At 38.9% G+C, this 25,772-nt stretch overlaps 1 long non-coding RNA gene across 1 annotated transcript; it reads right to left on the bottom strand.

Annotated features, from left to right (window-relative positions):
* Positions 1–592: 592 nt before the first annotated feature.
* Positions 593–4,527, bottom strand: LOC140698187 (uncharacterized). The gene is made up of 3 exons (XR_012075791.1): positions 4,422–4,527; positions 4,125–4,280; positions 593–1,105 (listed from the first exon to the last, which is right to left on the bottom strand). It is a non-coding gene; the product is annotated as an uncharacterized lncRNA (long non-coding RNA).
* Between the last annotated feature and the right edge of the window lie 21,245 nt (positions 4,528–25,772).

Here is a 25,772-nt window from a genome sequence, read left to right as displayed (position 1 = left end):
TGAAATATTTTCTATTTTGCTCTTGTCTTAAAGTTGGCCATATTTTTAAGAAAAATACTCAGAGTCTACTCCTTAAAAGAAAATTTTAGAAATAAGAGTAATGTAAAAAAGCAAATATGTTCTGGAGTTATTCTTAAAATCATCATGTTCTATGTAGAGATGAAGGTGTTAACTTCGGTCCTCAGGTCCTTTTTTACGTTACCAGGCAAAACCGATGCTTCCCCTGAATTATAGGTATGAGAGCCATTATCTCCCAGGAGCACCTTGAAAAAGAGATGTCTAATCTCAATAATGTGACTTTCCGCATTAAATAAATCCCCCTGTTCAGTAGTTCTTCGTTCTTAAGAGAAAATGTCTTACCCGTCCCCACATTCATCTCTTCTAATTTTAAAAAAGAAAAGAATCTCAAGGAAACTTGAATTTTTACTAACCAGAATTGATTCTGATTTTGTTTCTACTTGGTTTTTCTCATCACATTGTGCATGCACACACGCGTGTGTGCGTGCATGTTTGTGTGTGTGTGAATAGACTCAGGAGAAACGGTTTGTTTGCCAAAGGTCTATCATAAAATCTATCTTTCTTTATACTGACTTTGCTCTCCATTTCTTACACTAAGTGTATACTTATAAAAAAGCAGTGAACTTACTAAGCCTCGTTTCATCGACACTCCTCTGAGGCAGTACTCGGACAACGCTTGGGAAAGTATTCAGCTGGGATTTTGAAAGGCTTGAGAGGTTTTCCCATTTCTGCATGTGAGCTAAAGTAGCATCCTGCAGAGGCTTTATTTTCTTTAAAAAAAAAAAATCTGCTCTACAGACTTCCAACTAGTTCTACACCAATAATGTGTAGTTTGGCATTTGCAGGCAAGTTTCTGGCCAAAACCTGTTCAATTTTGGTATCAATGCTGCATCTTCTCCCTTATAAGTGTATGAGATACAGTGAATGGATTATACAGATTGATCATTTGAGCAACAGGAAAGTAAAAGGAGAATTCTTTTTTCTACATAAGTTTGACTTCAGGTGACTTTCTCTCTCTTCACTCAGACCAGTGTGTCCACTCCTCCCCGCCTCCAAGCACACGAGCTCTTCAAAGAAGCAACACATACTGATTAAAAATAAAAAGACAGAAAGGTAAAATTATATGTTCACATTACTGCCCCCAACCAATGTCTTACTGAGTGACAATTAGTTTTTATTTATTTTACCTATTTACATCTTTACTATGGTGGAGAGGCACACAGTTCACCCATATATGCGCACAGTAGTCATGTAAAAAGCTAAATATTACTAAATATCTAAAATTCAGTGTTTTTAAGACACAAATTCCATATAAATGGCTTGCTCCTTATTTCATATTTTCATTTAGATATAAAGTTATTTAGTTTGAGAAATCCTGAGACACGGTTCCCTAGCATCAGAATTTTAGAGCTAGAAGAGATCATTAATATCAGTTAACCTAACCTGTGTCAGAACAAAAGGCTACAGTGATAACCAGCACTTGGTTCTAATTAAGAGTAGAGACAGAACTAGAGTCCATATCTTCAGTAAAACATAAAGTGCTCGTTCTTTCTCTTTAATCACTATCAAAATATCTTCTTATAATACGGTCTTTGCTTGTAAACACAGAATTACAAAATCTTAAATATTTAACACTGAAGGGCTTTGACCAATTGGCATGATCACCCTTGGCTGTTGCCTCTCTGGTGCGTGCTAGCTGAATTTTTGCTCTGCTTGGTAACTATTAATGGAGATTTCTTCATGTTTCCTGACATGGCGTTCGTCTATTAATAAAGCTAAGAATTAAGCTTCTCTTAGTTACAGGGCCGCATTATGATGCCCGGTTTCAAGTGGGGTCAGCTCTGACCTCAAATGCCTTTCCGGCTTAGACAAGTCAGTCTAGCTCTCTCTGGATATTTTCTTTTTTCTTACCTAATTGACATGAGCTGCATCCTATTACTTCATCCTATTTAGACCCACAGGCTATTTCAGCTTATAAAGGTCATGTCTTATTTTAGCTGGTTTCTGCTAATTCATAGCCATCAGAAAATGAATTACAGAGCAGATTCACTGAAGACCGTATCTCTACCGTGACCAACGTCAAGTTGATTCAGTCAAATAGGTGAAAAGTCAGTCCAGTCAGTTTTCTGGCTTTTTTGAATTAAGCAACGGATTCATTTACTGTGTCACTTTTCAAAAATTGTGCTGGATGGTTAATAAAATATTTACTATTATATAAAAGTCTAACATAGGTGGAAAGCTAGCAGAATTTTGACTGTTACAATCAGGAATACCCACTAGTAAAACTCCTTGGGAATGACCCCTAGCACTCTTACAGCCCCTGCTGATAACTTGATTTAAATCACATTTCCTCAGTCTGTTGGTGAGTACCATATGCTGTTGAGGACAGGATGAAGAGATGGATTTTGATGAGACATATTGTGTCTATTTCCTCCTCCGGTCCAGCAAGTTTGTCAATGTAATAAAAAGAATATTTTTATGGCTTCTAAAACTTGATGTTTGAAAGCTTCTCTTAATTGAGTTTAATAATTTTAAACAGAAGCCACGTGGTCGGCAGAAAACTATCGTGACTACCTTGAGCATGATAGAAAGAAATGTTCTTTTAAATAATTAATAGCTACTAAAAGGTCCCATGCATTATAGAGGCGGGGGCAGGGAGAAGACCCGATTTAATCAGAGGATTCAGGAAGGAGGGTTGATGAGAGAGATTAATCAAACTAGAGCATGGTCATTTAAGGGACAGGATCAGATGATTCACTCACAAAAAATGAGTAAGAGCGAAGGAGGCGCAGAGAGTGGGGGGAGGGCGAGACGGTGGAGAAAGTCACATATGCGGTGCAGTCGAATGTCAAACCTCATTAAAGAAGTTGTCCAAAACATCTCTAATGAGCTGGAAACAATGTGCGCCTCACCTGGTTAGAGGCTTTTTTGCACAAATTCAAACTCAGGCCAGGCTGCTCAATGGGTCTTCGGAGAAATTACAAACACTGAAGTGAATCGCAGCCAAGGAGAGCTGTGTTAGCAGACTTTCCTCAACCACACAACTTTGGCAACTGAGACAGAGATAGAGGCCTCACCTCTCTGAGGTGATGCTCAGTTGGCTTCACCTATGCGTTGCCCCTAATAATCCCCACAGAAGATAATCAGGATTCGATAAATCAAAGTAAGAACAACAAACTATCCAACACAGCTTTTCTAAGGTATCAGGATGGAGCAAGGCTGGGGGCCAGATATCCGTGAGCAGGGGGAGGATTTGATGGAAATCTGCGTTCCTCTGCCAAAAGAGTTAACTACACCGAGCCACCTAAGCCATCTGTATATGCAGAATGACCTTGGCAGAAGTGGAACACATTATTTTCTTCCACAGAAGAAGGGTGTGTGTTTTTTTCTTTTCAATCAGGTGACATGATCTGGTGCAAAGGTGTCCTCACTTTTCCTGCCAAGAACTCCTGGGCATCTGATGAAATGTTGTGAAGTTCTTTCAAGTTTTTGATCTAGGTTTGTCCTCCCTGTAGGCTTTAAAATGAATGAATTAAAAGTCATCAGACCTCAATCATTTTTTTCTCCTTTTCTTCCTCCAATTAGAAGTAGAAGGAATGATCTTCTGCAATCATCCTTTTGATTATGTCACACTCTTAAAATAACTTTAAAAGAACTCCTAGTTTCATTTGCATCAAAATACAGTGTTCTGACTGTCTCCCTTTGTCCGTCCTGTACTTGACTGTTCTGATTTTGTTTTGCCTCCTGCCCTCGCCTCCCTTCTGCAGCCGGATATAAACTACTTGCCAATCTGCTTCCCTTGTTATTTCCCTCCTTGAAGACTTGCTGTTGTCCTCACTTAAAACATCACCCTCATCCCTTTCCGTTAAATCAGGTCACTTACTTCTTTCCAAATTTGTTTAATTTTTTAAAACTTTATACTGTCTCCTGTTGTATGTATACCTACTTCTGATATTTTAAAAAATTCATATGCATTTATGTTGTCTCTTCTTCACCAGTGGTTTATAAGTTCCTTAAGGACAAGCACACTATACTGTCCTTCTTTGTCGCTACCTTAGTACAGGGCTTATCAGTGTCAGTTAACTAACGTGGTCCGATTTACTTACCACGGTAAGTAGCGTTGGCTCTCCCTCCAAACTTGGGCGGGCTGTACCACTTTGTTCTCAGATGGATCTTTTCCATTTTCTGTTTCTTCAGGTTTCTCTTTCAAGTCTTAACATGTTTCCCTCGGAATTACAGTAAGAGTGGTGTCTCTGAGCACACTGTGGATGGATTCAAGTACACGCTCATGCTTTGGAAAAACTAGAGAATGTAAGATAAGGAGCAAACTCACAATTCTCTCAAATTCCACCTACCCAGCAAATACCTGCCTCTGTGTTTAGTACAAAATGTTAGACTCTTACTTCTCCGCACGCTCGTCCGTTGCAGTTGTGTCTGTTATTGGATTTACAGCATCAGCTTCCAGAAGCATCACTTTCCTATTGCCTCATTTATATTGTCTAATTCATAGTGTGGTACTATCAGTCTCTCTTCATTACTTATTGATGATCATTCAACCACCAAGCATATTTTCTTTAACAAGTATTTTCAAAGAGAAAAACCTGAAAACAAACAAAAGCACATTGTAATTGATGGCATTGTCTACATAAGCCTCACTTAATTCCCATCGGGGTCTTGTTACTTGCTGTGAGAGCCTGATCTACTGGCAAAAAAGCTCTGAGAACTGTAATCAAGACTACGTAGACCTTTCCATGTGAAGAATTTAGGCCCAAACATACATTTGCGTGTATGTGTAAAGCTTGCTTTTCAGAATGTCTCAAGCTGACCCCAGACAACCTTTTTTGCAGACGTCTGCCCTCAAGGACTAGTATTAGTCATTTAATTGCTCTGCGATCACTCTATCTCTCAGGGTGTGAGCCTGACTCTGAGATCATTGTACTAATTTAAAATATTTGGAAACCAGCAAAAAGGCAGACTTGAGGATATATTGACTGAGTCCCTCTTCCAGGAGGCCTCACATTTTCCATTGTGCTGAAAATGTCAAATTTTGCCCTTCGACCTTCCTTTAAGTGACTTTCTCCAATCAAGTCTCAATAGCAAAAAATAACCAATAATTGAGAGAGTTCGAGGGCATGATGAGAAGACTGCTCTCAAGTTTTACTACAATTCTGGCTAGGAAAATAAAATTCTAGTGCCGACGAGACCTCTGCGGCATGTGAGCTCGTGCTTGCAAGAGAGCCTCGGGAAGTATGCACGGGGGTGGAAAGTTTGGGTAAAATAATGAAGAAAGATGGCAAGTTGACCAGGGCTATTATTTGTATTTTTAATTTGAACAGTATGTAAGGCCGCCTCCCTCAGATTCAGGAGGAGCTTGTTAAAAATGGCCCGGAGGCTGCCTGGGTCAGCCTTCCCTGGGGGTGGTGTTCAGGGAATCCACCTTCTTATCAAGCTCTCCCAAGTGATTCTCCTGTTCAGAAAAGTTTGAGGGCCAGTGTACACACTAAACTGCTAAATACAGATATTCAGCTAGTGCCTTGTGCTATGCTGGATGTTTGAAAATAAATCAAACCCACTTCAAGAATTCCGAGAGGCAAATTATAACACCAAAGAAAGTGAATCCAGTTCTATACTCCTGCGGAGTTTATCCAAAAGTTGGGGACTGAGTTTTTAAGTACATTTCTCTCAGCTACTTTAAATGGAAATGAATTTTCTTATCAATTAAGTTCATCTAAATAATTTATTGAAAATGTCCTTAAAACTTTCTAGCTGTTACAGTCAGAAAGGTTTGAAAAGTTGTTTGCCTAAGCCAATCTAGGACATTCTGGCAGAACCAGGGGGCAGAATTGTGTCTTTGGGACTCCAGCTTCCCCACCTTTTGTCACTAGCATCTCCCTGATGTTTCTTCAAGGGGCCCCTGACCTCATGGCCCTTCCTCTGCTCTCTTGTCAGTACGGGTATAATGTAGAGTGCTAAGCTAGTGATCAAGAGAAATGGGCTTGGACTGTGGCTTTGATACGAAATAAATTACACGGCTTTGAGCAAGTTTCCTGAACTCTCTTTGAGTTTCCTTATCTGAAAAATAAATGGGTTTTAGGATATTCTTTCCAGTCCTCTTTCCATGATTCATTGAGTTCTCTGTGTATTTGCACTTCAAGATGGGAACTGAGGTCTTTCTTCGTTTGGCTGGAAGAGAGGCTGCCTGAGGGGGAGAGTTGGACAAGATGCTCAGGAACGCTGGGGCAGGGGTCGGGGCAGGGGTCGGGGCAGGGCCCCGCAGGGCCAGAAAGGAGTCGCAGTGCCACCAGTCTGCGTTAGCCCGGCTCTGCCTCCGGCTTGGTGTGTCAGATCTGAACACAACCTCTGGCCTCTCTGTGGTTGATTCCCCTCATTTTGGGGCTGGAGCCAGGAATGATAACTGTTCCCATAGAGTCATTATTACTGAGGGGGATGAGCAGACATGTTTAAGGCACATGGGGGGCATCCCATCATATTTCTTTATTACCTATGAAGGTGTGGTTTGTTCATTGCCTCACTTTACCTTCTCAAAGTTGGGCTATTTTATTTAACAAGCACTCTTAGGGCTTGTGATGATCCAGGAAACAATCTAAGAGCTTCACCTTAGTGGTAACTCTTTTAATCCTTACAACAAGCCAGCAAGGAACTATTGTGACCCCTATTATGCAGATAAGGAATCTAAGGCACATAACCTGCCCACTGTCAGCCAGAGAGCAAGCCAGGCAGACAGCCTGGGTCCGTAGTCTGTGCTCTCAATCCTTGACCTCTTAGCCAACAGGAAGACTCAGAGAACAAGAAAGGGAGTGGAATGTGGGCAAGGCAACTTTATTATTTGTCAAAGAGAGCATAAATTTGGTGTAGCAAAAAGATATCATAGTAACTCAGAAAACATCTAAAATCATTAGTGTTAACCCACAAAAAGTCCACTGGGTGCTGCTTTTGAAGAGGCATTAGTCTGGCCTCTGGTATTATAAATCTTTATGACAATCCCTCACAGAAAAACCGAAGGGTGAGGACATTCTGAATCTTGAAATAGGAGCTGCATCATGTCTTAAACATCCTCTTTCCTGCATGTCTTCCCATCACACGTCTCATAGGAATGGTAACTCACGACGAACATTTCCCCTGCTCTACTTAGAGCTCCGCAAACTCCTTCCCCAGCTCAGCAGAAGCACACCCACCTGCAGCTCCGGGATGCTAGCCTCATCTTCTCTCTCTTTATTATTTAGATCATTATACATTGTGCATTGTCTTTTTTCCTTTTTCTTTTGATTTTTTAAATCCCTTTTACATAGGCTCTTTGAGAGTACAAATTTAACATGTTGCGGGGATAAATCTTGTTACAGAGATGATCACTAAGGCTTGTTGTTTACCTGGTTTCCCTCATGCTGGTGCCTCAGATCCTAACTGTGATGATAGGTTTTCTTTAAACAGGAGATTTTATAAAACAACAAAATGATGAGTTAAGAATAACTATGGATCCGGCACTATGGTATGTGCAACTTAATAGATGATAAAATTCAGCATAATTTTTTTACAATAAACTGAATGATAGATATCACTAATATTAATTTCCAATCTGGCCTTGTGAGCAAATGATCATATGTACTCATTCAGAACTAAGAAAAGAATTCTGCTCAGGCTTGGTTTCAGTTGTTAAACTTTTCTACTGTTCAAATCCTGGCAGACTTCTTGGTAACATGAGACTCTGCCCTGGGATGTTCCTTCCTTGTTTCAAGTTCCTTTTGCTACAAGCAGACAACTCTCAGTCCCTGCTTATGTAATTGCTCAGAATGTACTTTAAGTAAAAACTTTCTATCCTTCCTGTTTCTAAGGGGTTCACTCCCAGCGACATCCTCTGCCGAATGCCTGCTGCTAATTACTTATCACCTGAGGAGCCATTTCCTTTCATTGAAACATGGCCCTGAAGCTTTCTGTCTCTGTCTGAGCTCTCCGTCTTTTTGCTTAGCCGATTTTACTCATCACACTTTGACTGAATCCAACTTTGACTGAACACCTACTTGTGCTAGACACTCCTGGGCATTAAGATTACCAACACAAATAAAAATACAACCTCTGTGTACTGGAAGCTCACCTTTTGTAGTGGGACAGCTGTATAAACAGACACCTACGATCTTACTTGGAAGTGCCTTGACAGAGATAGTCTAGGTACCACAGCAACCTAGAAAGATAGTAGACTATCAGTTGTAGACTAACAAGGTTGGGGCAGAGAAGGCATCACAGAAAAAGTGACATCTAAGTCAAGTTTTGAAAAGGAAGCTGAAATTAGGTAATGAATGATGTTGGAGAGGTCAGAGTATTCTAGAAGGAGAAGCAGCACGTGCAATCGTGGAATAATTAGAAAGTCAGTGCATTCGAGAAACCTGAAGAAGTTTGGTATGACTGGGCACAAAGTGTGCAGGACAGCTGGTAACACTGGAATGACAGAGGCCATCAGGGCTGAGTCATGAAGTGTCTTCAACTCTATGCGAAGGTGTTTTGCTTTGTCCTGAAGATATTAACCTGCGGAAGTGGGGCTGGGGTGGTAATAACTCAGTGGTAGAGCACATGGTTAGCATGCACGAGGTTCTAGGTTCAATCCCCAGTACCTCCATTGAAAAAAATAGATATTAATGTCAATTGGAATCCAGGCCTGTTTAGCCAACTTCTCTCAAGGAAAAAATGAACATTTACATGGAAGAACACAAATTCATATGGATTTCAGAAAGCTTTCAAGGCCCCAGATGAACATTCAGGATTTTAGATGAAGAAGCAGCAATTAGGTGGCCGGGTGGTAGGTCCGGGGAGCTCAACAAGGCTTTGCTGGTGCTGTGGACAGGGGTGTGGGCAGCGCAGCTGAGGCACAGACACTCGGCGGAGCGATGCTTGCAGGGAGTTGCACACAATTACGGAGCCGTACCCTGAGATATGGTCACTGAAACTGAGGCACAAATGCTGGTGGCCTCAGGCTTATCATGGATGTGATGTTGCTATAAAGCTTTAACTAATTGGCTACATGGAGAGTGACGTGCCCCTGAAAAGAAGTGTGCAATTAACTGACATAAGCCTCCACATGAAGTCAGTTCGGTGTAGCCAGGCAGCGGCCTCAGGTGGTCAGAACCCCAGTGTTCTGCTGGTCAGGGTTTTGCTCTTTTGTGTTTCTTTTAGATTTCTGCCCTTGCGGCATCTAAGGAATGGATTCTTTCCATCCTACCTTCCTTCCTTCCCTCCTTCCTGTTTTCTCTTTTCTTTACAGAAAAGTAACCTCCGGATTAGGTAAAAACTTATCTCTGTCATTGCATAAAATAGTGGATGGACAATTTAATTGACTTAAAAAGTTTTAATAACTATTTTACACCCAGTGTTACTAATTCTAAATATCCAGGCCCTCCAGTATTATATAGTTAATATATTATTTTCTTGCCATGTGTTTTTTCCTTCCCTACTTGATCCATATTCCATACATTTCTACTTTTAAGGTAAAATCAAGGAATCAAAGATGTTTATGTTGGTTTTCCACACAAAATTGCTGTAGAACTTTTATTCTGAACTTCCCTTCTTAATTCTATGATGCAGGTACATCTTACTCTTTTTAAAGTATCTATTCGATGTGACCATTAATTCAATAGTATCTGGATAATTGCTTTTAGGTACAGACACATTAGGTAACACTAAGTGATCGAGATTGTAGAACAAAATCCTTTTTAGCTCTTTTGTTTATAATATGACTTTTTTTTTTAATAGAAGATATTTGGCCTGGTTTTAAAGACTTAGTAAAAAGTAGACATGGAGATGCATGATCAGATTTTTGTCTAGCAATCTGTAATTTCCTGTGTCACCACACAGAATTCTGTCTTAGGGCTAGCAAAGCTGTGAAAAGATGTTAAAAATCATAGAACCCCACCTGTATCTATGACAAAATAATTAAAAGCATGCAAATTTATAAACTATCTTCTCCTATACACTCTGCAAAAAATAGAGCTTTCCGTATGCCACAAAATAGGCACCTTACTTGCCTATACTAACGGGGAGAGTTTTCAGAAAGGATGGATGAAGAATTGCTCTTGTGAAAATATGAGCAGAGAATCACAATTCATCAAACTCAAGCCAGATAACATTACACAAGAGTGTTCTTTGCAGGAGAATCAGCCAGACTTATCATCTGAATAAGGGTTCAATGATTACCCCAACCATCTCACATTCTTAGACCATTCCCTAGTTTACTACTGAAAAAGAAATTATTTTAATAAGAAACCTTTTCTAAAAATGTATTAAATTATCTTTATTTTCCCTTGATTTAAAAAGTAGCATATCCTGGTTCATTAAAAAATTGGAAAATACAGCAATTACAAAGCAGAAAATTTTCTCCCACCACTTAGAGGGAGAAAAAGGTAAATGTGTATATCTTCAAATTCATACACACATATAGACAAGCAATAATATACTCAGAGCTGTACATACTATTCATAAAACAATAACAGATATTTTTAAGGAAGAAGCATAAAAAGACCGATTTGTTGGTACATCTTGCTTATCACTGTTAAATTTAAGGGTTGGTAGAAACATTTTTTTAAACACAGGATTTGGTACTATTCCTCACACAGAGAGACCATTGAAAGATAGTTTTCCAGAAACAAAATTTATCTCAAAAGGAATAAAAATAGAAGCACACAACATGCATTTTAATACATTTTACCAGGATGCCCCTAATGTATCTTTCATGTGACAAATATGAATGCTACCACCATCTAACTAAACATTGCCAGCCTCTGACAGGTGAGGCTGCCGCAGGGGCGTGAGTCCCTGATGGGCGGCGCTACCATTTTGGTCTCTGTGTGTGGGTATGTGGGGGTGGGGGTGGCGACTGGAGGGGTATTTCAACTAGTTCTGTTGTTCCAGTTTATTATTATTACTGTTACTGTTACTATTATTATTATTATTTCCTAAAAATGAGAGCTTCCAAAAGGCAAGGGAGAGTGAAAACTTTCATAAAATTTTTAAATTCTTGGAATGGAAGTCTTCTCATTATGTCCAAGACAATTGCTTTGAACATACCTTTGTTTTGGACATACAGTTGCTTTGAAAGCCACTACTTTGCTTTCATACCTTTGACTTTTACTTATATACTCAAGAATTTACTTCGTTTAAGATAAATCTGTAGAGTAGGCAACTTCATTGCAGATAAATATGGAAGAAATTACTCACCTAAAATAAGGGATCATTTTTTATAGTTGTAGTTTTGTAAACTGAATTCATTGCACTGGTTCAAACAGCGTATTTAGCAGCATAGACAAACATGTAGCCAGCAGGGAAGCATGCAGTGTTGTCAGATTGGTATGTGTCCAGTTCACTGAGGGGACTCGAGGGAAGCACTGGCTAGTTCCTGTGGGACTGTCAAGATGGGCTTTGTGACACAGGTAACCACTGAAGTGGTGGTTAAACTATCAGGTGTCAATCAGTCAGCAAAGAAGAGAAAGGCATTCTAGAGGAGCATAGACTAGAGCAGCTCAATACAGCACACAAGGTCAAAGCTTTTCCTGATGGTGTAAGCACAGTGTGCCAAGAAGAAGGTGAGACAGGGTGCCCCACGAGAGACGGTAAGAAGATGTGCTATAAAGAAAGCCAAATACATTTGTAAGCCACCTGTAGCCGATGCTGTCAGAGCCCCACCCATGTCCCTTATAACTAAACCAGGTAACTGTGCTCCAGTGCAGAATTCAAGCTGTGACTGACAGCTTGGATCTGTAGGAGGTCATTCTGTCCACTAGAAGCAGGCTAGAAGGGCCGAGGGAAGTGAGACCCCCTCCCAGGAGCAGACTGATTGCAGTAGATGTGTACACCCCCCAACCAACCTCCCGTTCCAGCGGGATAACTCTGAGAAGTGAGATTGGCGGCACTGCCCTGAGTATTCCAGCAGGATTAAGCCTCAGTCATCCTGCTTTCCTGTCTCTGTATCAGCTCCCCACTCCCTTCCTGGTATTCCTTGTGCTCCCAAATACACTATCATCGTGCGAACCCTTACGTCATGGTCTGCTTCTGGGGAAATGTAAGCTAAGGCACCATGCATGATAAGACGTGCTAAGGAGTTCAAAGGTTTCAGGTTAAAAAATAATAATTTTGAGAGATCATATTGGCAGCAAGAGGATAGCAGAGGTGGAGATGGAGGAGAGTAGAGGCAAGAACACTGGTGAGGAGGACACTGCTACAGTCTAAGGGAAGATTGTAAAGACTGAACTAGGGCACTAGGGCGTTGGAGGGTGGAGATAGATGTGGAGGCACTGGGAGATATAGTGGCCATAGATGGGGAGGCCGTATAATCAAGACCTTAGGGAAGACTAAGAAGGAATGGTCAAAAGGATAGCAGCAGCCCAAGAGGGGATGTTATGCATTCTAGGAGGGAAGGAGCAACCAACTGTGCAAGAGCTACAGAGAGATGACGTTGCAGTGGCTCCACTGGATTGGAAATTTGAATCATTAATGATCTTTCACAAATCACTTTCCATAGGATGGTAGGGGCAGAATTCTTATTGTAGGGGACTGAAGAATCAATGAGCTGGCCAAGTGATGATAAACCAGCCTCTGGAAGTATCTCTTGGCTATGAAAGGAAGGAGAAAGAAAATGATGGTTAATGGAAGGAGGCTTAAGGTCAGAAAGGGTGTTTTTAAAGGCAGAGATGGCTTAAGCTGATGTGTGGACTGATAGTGATAGAACAAGTACAGGTGAAAAGGCTGAAAATCTATCAGTTCGTAGTATAAGGTCTTTGTTCTGGAAGAGATGGTGAGGGTGGGGATGAAATCACGAACATAGCAAGAAGTTTAACCTCTCATTGGCAAGTTGAAGGGAAACTGTTTCTATGCCAGACACGTGAGGGGAGGTAGGAAGTCAAGAAGCTGGTCTGAGAAGGGTGGCACCTTTGAAATTCCTTCTTCGAATTGTTTCGATGGGGATTCCTGAAATCTCACATTCATAAAGAAAGCCAGAGTGCTTGTAGCAGCTGCAGTCCTGGGTCTTCAGCTGTGTACTGCAGAGACAGAAGGTGGATGTAACCAAGGATTGGGAGCGGGGAAAGAAAGAAGTCCATTTGGGAAATGGGACCATAAAGTTTATGGTGCTCATGATTTTCAAATGTTTTTGGAAGCAATGGAAAAAAGAATGCAAAGAAAGTGAGTTTATTTTCTAAAATGCATTTTTGTTTTGTTTTGTAGTTTTCCCTTGCTAATGTCATCTCAAGTTCTATATTTTGCAAATATAAAGCCTGCACCATGTGTGTGGATTAGTACAAATCATCACTCCAGGAGTAAGCAAGTTGATGCACACTCTAGGTTTAATGGAGCAGGTTGTTATTCTTTACAACAACTTACTAAGGTCTCTGAATTCTACCTAAGAGGTGTACACTGAGTACTCTAATAGCCACTCCTTCAAAAAAAAAAGAGCTCTCCATACTAATCCTAAATATAGATCTGTCTGTCTGTCACTAGGTACAGACTTAGCAGGTTTTAGTTTTTCAGATCTTCTTTTTGGTGTCTAATTTCCTAAAGTCCACGAGACAGACAGCTGGCTGGGGGCCTGAGAGCTAAGACAATGAACATGCAGATATCAAGGAAATGGTCTTTTTACATCAACAGCTCCACTTAGATCTGAGCATTTCCTCATTCTTGCCTGACTGTAGAGTTTCATAAATTGTAATCTGTGTTAAATTAAGGCACATTCTTTCTTACTAATGGGGGTGGTTAGGGTTAACTTCTTTAGCCTGCCTTAATTTTAGCAAGGCAAGATCTAATTAAAGTTATCTCCAGATTCCCATAGTTAGACATTTTTACTCTGTATCCTGTAGAAAAACAAAGCATACAGATATTTGCATATTAAGCCAATGGAAAATATTAAAAACTTTTTTTAGCATTCAAAGAAGATCTGTTTTTATTTCTAGGCAATAATACTTTTTATTTTAGCCATTGTTTCCTCATCAGTCTGATAAATGAAAATATTTTGTCTTCTCTTGAAGTTGAAGTTTCTAGAAGAGGGTGCTACTTTTCTTCATTTAAAACAGGAAGTTTTTCTCACTGGTTGACTGACTTCTTTCTTTTTATATGTTCTTGGCTAAAGTTTGGGCTTCCTAAACTCGGTTGATTCTTCTCGGTCCAAGTGACATAGAAGATGCAGCAATTAACCACTTAATTTAAACTACGTTAACAGTCAATTTAAGTAATTCCAACATCTAGCACGTTCACACCCTGAACTATTGATGAAGAGAAATCTATAAAGAAGAATATTGGTAATGAGCCAGTGTGGAGCGGAGTCATTTAGGAAATGAAGTAAACAGTTCAATTTCTAACGTGGAACATTTAGAATCCCTCTGGATGACTTATATTAGTGCTGTCAAGTGGCTAAACAAGCAATTTTTCAATCATGTCCAACTTGCAATATTGTAATATTGTTTGATTTTATGACATCCTCTTCCATCTTTTTGCATTTTTCTGCATTTTTGCACTTAACTAAGCAACTATGTCCACTTTGCTTGTAGATTATTTTTTCTTTAAGTTACCTAGAAACCCTCTAGTTTGCCTTAAAGTCAGTTTTGGAAATCATTGCATTAGAAACAGAGAATGGTAAAGAATCCTGGGAAGCATCTGGTCCTAACCCTTAGAAATAGACTCTGAGGCCCAGAGAGGCAAAGTGAATTGCCTAAAGTCAGACAGCTAATTACTAGTATTTATGGGTGTAATTGTTCTTGCCACTTGTGTCCACATCCATTGAGATGTGACGTTGCCGCTCTTTCTATTAAAAGGAGGCATCTACTGCCCCACACTTTGAATCTGGACTTGCATTGTGACTTCCTTTGGCTGATAGAATGCAGGAGAAATAAGGATGCCAGTTCTGCAGTAATAGATAACTAATACATAATTTATTTTATTTTATTTTATTATTTTACTTTATGTTTTAACTCCCAGAGTATTCTAGAAAATCAGCAGTATTCAGATTATTTTTTTCCCTCCACTCCTGCTTTCAACTACCTGGCAAATTTTCAAGTATTTGATTTCTTTGCTTGTATAATGTGTAATTTCTTTAACATCTTCTACCTCATGAAGCTTTTTAAATGGGTTCTTTTCTGTTTTTGAGTTTTTAGGAGTATCTTCGGCAGAGGTGGATTTTTTTTTTATTGTGCTATTGGGCATTACTTTGTAGCACAAAGTTTTAATCCACTTAACAGCTTCCAGCACATTTATTTTTTTGGCAGGCAGGTGATGCTGTCAGCTGTGTTCATACTAGCAGGCAAATTGCAGCAAGCCAGTAGTTCTTGGAATGAATTAAAAAAAGAGGATCTTTAACTAAAAGGGAGGTCAACTTGCTGTATTTGATAAATTTCAGTTCCTTGTCACCTGAAGCCATGTATATTAGCATAAGACTCTATCTTATTTGTGGCCTGAATAGAATCATGTTATCTGAAAGCCTCTGTTTATTTTGGATGACTTACTCATTCTTACGTGGGTGGGAAGGAAGGAAGTATGATGTAGTAAAATCAGCACTGAACCTCGTGATTGGAAACCTGAGTTCAAATTCTAAATCATCCACCAGTTAGTTGTGTCACTTTGAGCAAGTCACTTAACTTCTCTTAATTCAATTTCTTTCATTTTAAATTTCCAATATACTTAGAGTTTTTTGTTTGTTTGCTTTCTTGATTTGAGACTAAGGTGAAGCATGTAAAGCCTTTTGTAAATTGCAAATTCTAATCTCTACTTTTCTTCTGAGCTCTACACGTTTTCAGTTGCCTTTTGGACATGCTCCACTGCATGTCCCACATCTAAAACCCATCTCGACACGCAGTACTCAAGCTTTCATTTTCTCTCGACTTCCCTAGTTCTATTACACGATACTGACATTTTGTCAGTTACCCAAATTTTAAATCTCCAAATAAGTTTTTGATGCCCCTCTCTCAGTTATTCTTTATAAGGCATTCACTTATTTATTAATTTATACATACAGCCAGTGCTTATTAATCACCTGCTGTTTTCTGTTGCTGTACACCCTCCTTCTTTCAGTCCAAGCCCTATGTTTCAAACCAGATTTTGCTCCATATTATCTCCCTATTACAAATTCTGCTTCTCTGAATTTGGCATCCATCTTAGGTCTCTCAGCCCAGACCTTGGCCAGATTTTATCATTCTCTCTTTGTCTTCTCACCAGCCCCAGTCTCTCTTGTCTCTGGCAATAAGAACACCATGTTTCTGGTCTACACCCTTTAGGATCTGCCCCTACCCTCCAGTAACCAGTTGTGCCACTAACCCAATTTGTTTTCATTCCTAAATTCCTGATGAAAGAAGAAAATCAGACTCTTTAAGTGACACTGAAGGTGTTGTCCAGGTGTAATAAACATTTCCTTATTTGTAAAATAAAAAGGTTCTGGGCTACAGACTACCTCACTAGGTCATTGTGAAATGTACACTAACAGGCACAGGGGAAACACTCACAGCCTAAGACCGGGATGTGATTGTCTAACACTGAGTGCAATACTCCAACAATTCAAGTCAAAGCATCTTAGAATCTAATTAGGGAGATGAGATCGATACATTTCATATAATTCATGTATATAAAGTATGAAATCTGGTGCAGGTGAATGAGTACAAAGTGAAAAGGTGGGAAGTATGAAGTAAGGTTACTCAAGGAAGACAAGCAGGTGGTGACTTGTAAAGAAACTAATAGATATGAATTGGTGAAAAGAGAGCAAGAGAGTATTTTAGTATTTAGTATTTTGTGAATAATTACATAGGAAAATGCTCCAGAATAAAGCAAAGTGTGGCATGTGGCACTGACCTGATAAAATGAGAAGATGGGTTTTAGGCTAAAGATTGTGGTGCCAGTTACTGCAGACTTACATTCTTAACCTAGCAACAGAGAAAGATATGTGATGTAGTGTTTCCAATATTATCCACATTTCATTTTCAAAAAAAAAACCCTATGGCTTTCGTTGTGTTGTTCTTAAAGAGTCAAGTTAGGAACTCAATGGATTTGTAAATCCTTTGATAATATATTAAACATTATCTCTAAGCCCACTTTCAAAGGCACTGTTTTAAACATAAAATAATACTTGCGGAGGAAAGAAATTTGGCTGCGTTGAAACAACTCCAAGGGAGGTTTCCTGTGTTTTATTTATGAACATCAATTGCTTTTCCTTTCTGTGTGAATTGGGCCAGAAAATCACAAACGCAAAAGTCTTTGGGTTTGTCTAATTCAAGCCTTGCATATTTTACAAGTGAGGAACAGAGAGAGGGGGGTTAAGTGTCTTTTACCAGGTCATAGCTATGCCGTGGCCAAAATGAAACCTAGACTGCTGTCTAGGTTTTCAATCTAGTGCTTTAAAAAATATACCGAAGAACATAGGATAGTCAAGACAATATGAAAGACACAGAGCAAATCTGGAGTATGTTTACTACCAGAGAACAAGACTTGCTCTAAAGCTATAGTAATTAAGAAAATGTAAGACTGACAGAAAGATTGACCAGTGGAATATGATAGAGATTCCAGAAACCTATCCACTTAGAAACAGTGGGTGATAAGGATGCCACTTCATGTCAGTAGAAAACTGATGATCTTCTCAATAAACAGCACTGGGTCAAAACTGGATGTATCAATGCAGAACAAAACAAAAGAACCTTGACTCCCACCTCACACCAAACACTGAAATCAATTTGAAATGGATCACAGACATTACATATGAAAGCTAAATCAACAAGCTTCTAGAATAAAACATGGAGAATTTCCTCATGACTTAGAAATAGGTAAAGATTTCTTAACTAAGACACAATAGCCACTAAGGAAAAGATTAATAAATAATTAAAGTTGTTTAATTAATAAATAATTAAAAGTTCTCATTAAGTGATAGCATTAGGATGAAAATCAAGCCACAGACTTGGAAAAGATTGGTGTAATATATACATATGTAATACATGTATTTGTCAAAGTACTCATCAACAAAATATAAAGAGCTCTTACAAATAAATAACTCTTACAAAGAAAATAAAAAACAGACAGCTAAATTAAGAATGGGTGAAAGATTTGAACAGACATTTCTGTGTCAAAATGGCTAAGAAACATGAAAAGGAGCTCAACATTGTTAAAACCACGATTAAAACACATATGCCAGAAGAGCTAACATTATGAAGGTGAATTATAGCTCAGTTTTTAAAAATTGGCAATGATATTATTTCTTGAAAAAAAAATTACCACTAAGAAATCTTAGAGAAAAATTTGCCTCATTTTTTTTTTTAATGGAGATACTGGGGATTGAACCCAGGACCTTGTGCCTGCTAAGCACACACTCTGCCACTGAGCTCTACCCTCTCGCTGCCTCTTAGGCTAGTAAGTACTTGAAATATTTGCTTTTGTTCTCCCACTACTATGGCTTCCCATCCTTGCATCATGGTGGTGCACACAGACGATGCTGAGATTTATGCACCCTGAAATTTTCCACAGCTGGAGGAGACAGGATAGGGATCTCTGATCCCTAGAGGCTGTACATGGTGGCCTGTAGATATAACAGTATTTTGGTTTGGCCAACTCTATGAAAACATTCACTGTTTCAGCATCATTAAACAAAGCATTAGCATAAAGGCAGATGCAGTGAGGTTGTTCTAGATAAAAGTACATTAAGGTTACCTAAGCAAAAAGAGAAGTTCAACAAGCACATATTTTCCTTGGACACTAAATTTGTACTGTACCTAAAGCAAAGAGATTAATAGTAAATAGCCAGTGCACTTTCCAGTGTCATGAAATCTTAGCAAGGAAAAGCATTTCAATTTAGTTGGGGAAAACACAGCATTCCAGAGTCATGAGCATCTTGCAGCTCATATGGAGTGCTCTCTGGAGCTAGTGATCAAGCCATCTCTTGAAATCTGCTGGGTAGAAGATACTAATTATATTTGCTATTACCTACCTATATATTTTCTATTAAATTAAAACTTTAAAAGACTATTAATGAAAGAAGGACAATTGTATCTGTAGTCATAGGGCACCCATTTAAATTAAATGCATTTTTCCATTTAGTTTTGTCAGGTATTTTAAAAGTCTAATTTATTCCAGTTTGCTTACAAAGTTTAAAGCTATCTTTCATTCACTGCAGTTTTCAGGAGTTTGGGAAAAGATGCAAGAACCTTGAGATTTTTCAATTCTATGCCATACACTTTATAAATAAAATTGAGGCTCAGAGATAACATTTATGGATTCTTCCCCCACTGGAATACCTTTTAAGAAACATTATTCTTCTCTACCATATCTATAAATCACTACTTTCTAAAACAAATCTCTTAAACTTCCTAAAAGCTTATTTTATCAAATTCTACTTTGGTTGCAAAAAAACATTGAAAATCTTTACAAGTGTCAACTGAAATAAAATGCACAACCAATAAGTTGAGAGTTATATTTTATTCACTGAACTTTCTGAGGACTCAAGCCTGGGACACAGCCTCTCATATCACTCTAAGGGACTGTTCCACCCAGGCAAGGGAGAAGCCAGGATATATAGGAGTTTTGCTTTGTTTTTGTTTTTTGTAATAAAGACCAAGTAGTCAGAACATCAAAAGATTACTGTTGATTAAAGAAAATCAGATATCTCAAGTTAAGGAATTTAGCACTTTTCTATGCATAGGAAGGTGCAAAGGTCTGGGTTCTTTGAAATCATTCCTTTGATATGCACCTGGCTATCTTGGGCGAGTATCCTGTTCTTTTATATCCTGAGTTCCCTCAGGGTGCACCATTGGGGTTGGCTGCAGAGGCCGGCTGCCTACTTGTCTGCATCCTGAGTTCTCTCTGCTCACTGTTGGGGGTGATGGTAAGGGGTGGCAGTAGGCCACAGTATCTTTTGCTTACTGATATGGTTGGCGATATATTTTTGATTTACACCAGGTAAGGCTGGAAATTTCAGCATTTTAAAACAAATACATTTCTATAAACATTTATTTAACAAATATGGCTCTCCCTAGTTTTCCTTCAAAAATCAGTCCATGAAAATTTAAAATACTTGTCCATCATAAAAATGCACAACTGTTAGTTTTCTTCCTCTTTCTCTCTTTCTGTCTCTCTCTTTCTCTCTGTCTCTTCCCCTTCCCCTTCTCTCTTCCCTTCCTCCCTCCCTCTATTTCTCTCTCTCTCCTTTCCTTTGATATTAGATTCTTTAAAACAGGAAAACAATGTTATGTGAGTTGAAAAGATGATAGATATGATTATAATTCTTTCTGTGACTTATTTCCAAGATGGTAGGTATTTTATGTTGTGCTATTCTAATTGTGCTTCTTCAAAATTCATGACTTGACATCAGTCCTTTGTTTATGAAATTTGAGAAATGGACCTGAGACAATACATGATTATTTATTAAACTAAGACATTCCTTTGTAATGAAAAGGACTGTATGATTTCTAAATATTTCAACCTAATTTAAGGAAGTTCCACCTAGGCATATGGCAGGGGAGGGCTCAGAACTGTCTGTACTATAATTTCATGCAGCAGTCCACAAGATTTGAATATAAAGATTACATTTGCCTCTATCTAACTGGAAATGTTCTTCTCCCTCACTCTAATTTTACCATTTTCTCTGCTCTGAAATATCCATCATGAATATCAAGAACCAGAGGGACCCTGGATACCTTTCAGACCAGAGTTTCCCAACTGCAGTGCAGTGACCTGCTGATACACCCAGCATGGTTATAGATGTGTTGAGATATCGTCTCCTTGGTACTTGAAGTGGCCAGTGGGCCTTGAGGAAACCTCCATCTTTGTGTGTGTGCTTTTATGTGAAAAATGTTGAGAAAAAAACCTATTCTATCACTTTTGTTTTGTAGATAAAGAAACTGAAAAACCCTTTGAGTTTGGAAGGCTTTGTCACAGAGTTCTGTAGTTCAAGGGCTAGATATAGAATCCAAATCTTGTGGCTTCGGCTCTGATGTACTTTGGCCAAGACACACTTCCTTCCTTCTTTTTGAGTGAGACAGTAAAATTTAGTGGCTGCTTGTGGTATGCACTTTAATTGGAAGACATGACCAAACTAATTCACAGTAGCAGTTTGTTGAATTCTTCCTTGGATTCACTTTACACATGTTGGTATCAATTTATATAAAAAAAAAGACTTTAAGACAGATTCTATCATCCCTTTTTTATACTAGTGGAAATTGGCATTCAGAGAAATTAAGTGACCTGTCAAAGATTTCGTAGTAACTTATTGAATTCAAATGCAGGTCTGTTTGGCTCCAAAGTGTATGTTCGTTGCACCCTATCATAACTACCTATTGTAATGAAAAGTAATTGTCATCTTACAGAGTATAGAAATTTATCTGCAGAGGAAATATGTAAAAGATAGTTTAATTTTTAGTATATGAGTGGAGAAGGCTATGATGTGAGTCAACAGGGGCATTTGCAGTGCCTCCAAGATCTAGTCTCTCTCTTTGCATTAGCCATGACTTTTGGGCAGTGGGTGTCTTAGTTAAAATACTTCCGAGTACTTTTGCAGAAAAAATCTCAAGATATTTTATTGTTATTATTGCTTCAAGCAGATACAGGAGTTAGGAAAAATTCAAGTTGTAGTAAAAGTACAGAGGGAACATTTTTACAAAGATTTAAAACATTTATAATCACAGAACATCATCTGGGCTAGAAAACCAGTCTCGATAATTATAAATGGAGTCAATTCATATAAAATGTGTTCTCTGATCACACTGTAATTGAATTCGAAATCACTGACAGAAAGATCCCTTTGGAAATCTGTTTGGCAGTTTCTTAAGAAGGTAAACATTCACCTACTGTATTATCCAACTATTCTACCCTGAGGTTCTAGCCAAGTGAAAAGAAAAATGTATCTTTATACAAAGACTTATACTTAAATATTCATAGCAGACTTTTTGCAGTAAGCCCAAAAACTGCAAACAACTCAAATGTCCTTCAACAATTGAATGAATTGTGATATATCCATATAATACACTACTATTTAGCAATAAATTTTTAAATTACAAAAAGTTAGATGCTACAGTGTTATCTTTGGATTCTCCCAATAGCCACCTCCTCTCCAATGACAGGAGTCCACGTAACAAAAGGATTATAAGGAGCAATCTCTGACTAGAAGTTGAACCGTTAATAGGTGGTTTGAAGTAATAAGTTCTCTAGTCATTATTTGTGGGAAGCAATTTATATCTTAAAACAAGCACATGAGATTCAGAGAGAAAACAAAAAGGAACAGCAAAAATATCACAGCACATAGATTGGGGCTTTCAGAAACTACCGAAGGATTTCAGGCTTTCCTTGGATGGATGGCTGACTGAATCTGAGAAAGAAAATGTACCAAATGAGCCCAGAACTTTCTGTTATGATGTAACTCAAGAAGCTCAAAGAACAGTAAATTGTTCTTTGCTAGAACACATATACTAAAGGACTCTCAGTGACCAAAGATAGAACATAATTGGGCATCAAGAAGAATACGGAAGCAATAACTGGAGCACATTGTCTGTATGGAAATTTCTAAGCTGGTAGTGTCATGAGAAAGAGAGAAGGAGGAGGAGGAGGTGGAGGAGGAGGGAGAGAAAAATAGTAAACAGTTCATTGGATGCCAGTGAAAAAATAACTGGAGCCCTAATTCCTTATTCTGAAATTGTCATGTGTCCTGCTTTGTCCTCTCTGCACCGTGTTTTAGGTTAGCCATAGCATTAGATGATGAAAAACTGTCTACTTTACAAAATTTTCCAGTTAATTTGTATGACATGACATACAATTAAACATGTCGTTCCTAATAAAAATAATTTATTTAAGTTTGGGTAATCAGTAGATGGAGCTAAGCATCAGCGAAAGGGGGAAATATTGAGTGCTTTCCGAGATGGTACAATATACAGCACCCAGAGACACTTAGGAGATGTTCTTGCACAATGTTGATTCAGAGTCTAGCCAAATTCCATTTGTAGGGAAGAGCTGATTTCCATTTAGAGGAGATACTAGAGATAGAAGAATAAGGTAAATAATTCAGAAAGAAGCAAACAGAAAATTCTGAATGTGACACATTTTACAGCACCTGATTTCTGCAAAAGCTACTGGCAAGGAAGGGAGACAGAGACAGAGACAGAGGGGGGAAGGAAGGAAGAAGGAATGAGAGACATGATAGTCAAGTGTGACATGTGGTCCTTGTTTGGATGTTGATTCAAATGGAGCGAATGAAAAATATATATGTTTTTAAAGGCCATTGGGGAATTTAATTTCGGAAAGTGCTGTGGCTCTCTTGTCACATAACAAACCACACCAGAACTAGTGGCTTAAAACAATAAAAAGTTTTTTTCTCACAAATTCGCAGTTAGATCAGTCCTCTTGGGGGATGATTCTCTGCTCCATTTGGCATCGCTAGTGGGGCTTGCCTGGGACTTAGATTTACTCCAAAGATGGCTTCACTCACAGGGCTAGCACATTGGTGCTGGCTGTCAACTTGAAGAGCATCTGGGGCTGTCAGAGGAGCCTTCAGCGTCCTTCATGTAGGTCTCTTTATGTGCTGCTTGGGATTCCTCACAATAGGACAGCTGGGTTCAAGGAAGAAGGAAATGGAAGCTGGCGGTCCTCTGAAAGACTAGGCTTAGGTCTACCACAGCGCTCCTGTGGCGTAAACTATCAGTGTACTTCCAGTCTCAGCCCACATCCAAGGGATTGGAGGAGTATGACCCCATCTCTCTGTTGGCAAGGGGGTTGGGGGCTTGGGGAGTGGAGGTGGGGGTGGGGGAGGGGGTGACACAGGGAAGTATTTGATGTTATCCAGGAATAATTTTTAAGCGTCACAATGGCATTCTGATTATCTAAGAAAATGTCAAACAATTTTGGAACTACGAAGTGAAGTATGTAGGAGTGAAATGACATGATATCTGGGGTTTTAAATACTTTAGCAGAAAAGAAAAATGATAAGGATGAAACAGGATATCTTGATAATTTTTGCGTCTAGGTGATGGAAATGCAGAGGGATTACTGAACTCTACTTTTGAATGTGTATGAAAATCTCATCATCAATTTTTTAAAATATTGGGGCTTGAAATAATGTTATGGCTCTTAAGAGATCAAAAGGAAGAGACTCAAAGTCCTAGTTTTATCTGGTTATAATTAAACTTTAATATTACTTCTTCTGAAAATATACCTTAAATAGTACTCTCGAAAAGTACTAACTTTGAGAAAGGATGCTGAAACTGAGAAACGTACAGAGGTGCTGAGGCTGTTGCGAGGAATCATAGAAAGGCAACCAAACACGGAGGGCTGCCTGGTGTTGGTGTTGGTGATGTCTGTTTCTTCCATCTGAAAGCAGCTGTGTGAGGACCTAATGCTTTGAGCTTCTGCATCCATAATGCAGACCATGAAGGGAAGGGCAAGGGAACTGCAACCAGTGACCATGACTCTGACCTCACTGATCCTCTGCATCAATGCCAACAATCGTCAACCCACAGACTAACCCTTATATGAGAAGAACTGCCCTTAGTCATGAGTAAGCACACTCAGTCATGTAGTCTGTCACGTGGAACTCAAAGCATTCTTAGCTAACAACACCCTACAGCAGAAATTTACATTGTAACTCTCCTGGTATTCCTAATTAAAGGACAGGGGACAACTGCAGATGCCCTTTCCAAGGGTCCTAGAAATAAATGGGATTTAAAGAAAAAGTAAGTCCAGGGCCAACTGAAGAAGTGTATTTGCAAGATCTAAGTTTACCTTGGCAGCCATTCCACCTTTGGGTATATAGTCAAAAGAATTGACAGCAGGAACGCACGTAGAGACTCATATTCATAGCAACGTTATTCACAGTAGACAAAAGGTAAAAGCAACCTAAGTGTCCATCAGCAGATGAATGGACAAACAACATGTGGTATATGCATACAACGAATATTATTTAGCCTTAAAAAGAAAGAAATTCTGACGCATGCTACAACATAAGTGAGACTTGAAGACATTATGCTAAGTGAAGTAAGCCAATTACCAAAAGGCAAAAGACTGCATGATTCCACTTAAGTGAGGTACCAAGAATAGTGAAATTCACAGAAACAGAAAGCAGAATGGTGGTTGCCAGGGGCTGGTGGGGAGGAATGAGGTGTTTAACCAGTTGGGAGTTTCAGTTTTGTAAGATGAAAAAGTTCTGGAGATAGATGGTGAAGATGTTTGGAGAGCAGGGTGAATATAATTAATGCTACAAGATTGTGCACTTAAAAATGGTTAAAATGGGAAATATTCAATTACGTATGCTTTACCACCATAAAAAGTGCTTATGTCTGTTTTTTGTGCTTATCTCAGTATCTTGTCATATAAGAGACCCAACTTTTTTTAAATTAATGCAAGAGAAAAAAGGGGAGGGAGGTGGGGAAGCACATGGTACGGAGCCTTGAACTAACAGCTTTGAAGGGAAGGTGCTGCTTTTATATTGGAGGAGGACATTTTCTTCAGGGTTTGCTTCATATTTTCAATTTAGTTTTGTAGGCCTGTGGTTGTTTTTGGTGCATTTTCCTCCAGATTTTAAGAATATTCTTGCCACTTTTGAAATCTGCTTACAAAGATCATGCTAAGTCTTATTCTCTCATTTGAATAGTCAGGGTTCCTCATTAATTTAGAAAATTGTTTGTTCAATAAAGATCTATCTCATTTGATAATGGTCTCTGAATCCCTGGGATTATGGCAAGGATTTTACTTCGTAGTAATCTCCCATAAGAACCGCCCAGACAGCTGGGAAGGCAAGAGAGAGCTCGCACAGCGACAAG

The sequence above is a fragment of the Vicugna pacos genome, chromosome 1 (assembly GCF_048564905.1).
Source record: "Vicugna pacos chromosome 1, VicPac4, whole genome shotgun sequence".
Lineage (NCBI taxonomy): Eukaryota > Metazoa > Chordata > Mammalia > Artiodactyla > Camelidae > Vicugna > Vicugna pacos.
The sequence above is the reverse complement of the archived record's forward strand: the minus strand, read 5'-3'. Positions and strand labels throughout refer to the sequence as shown.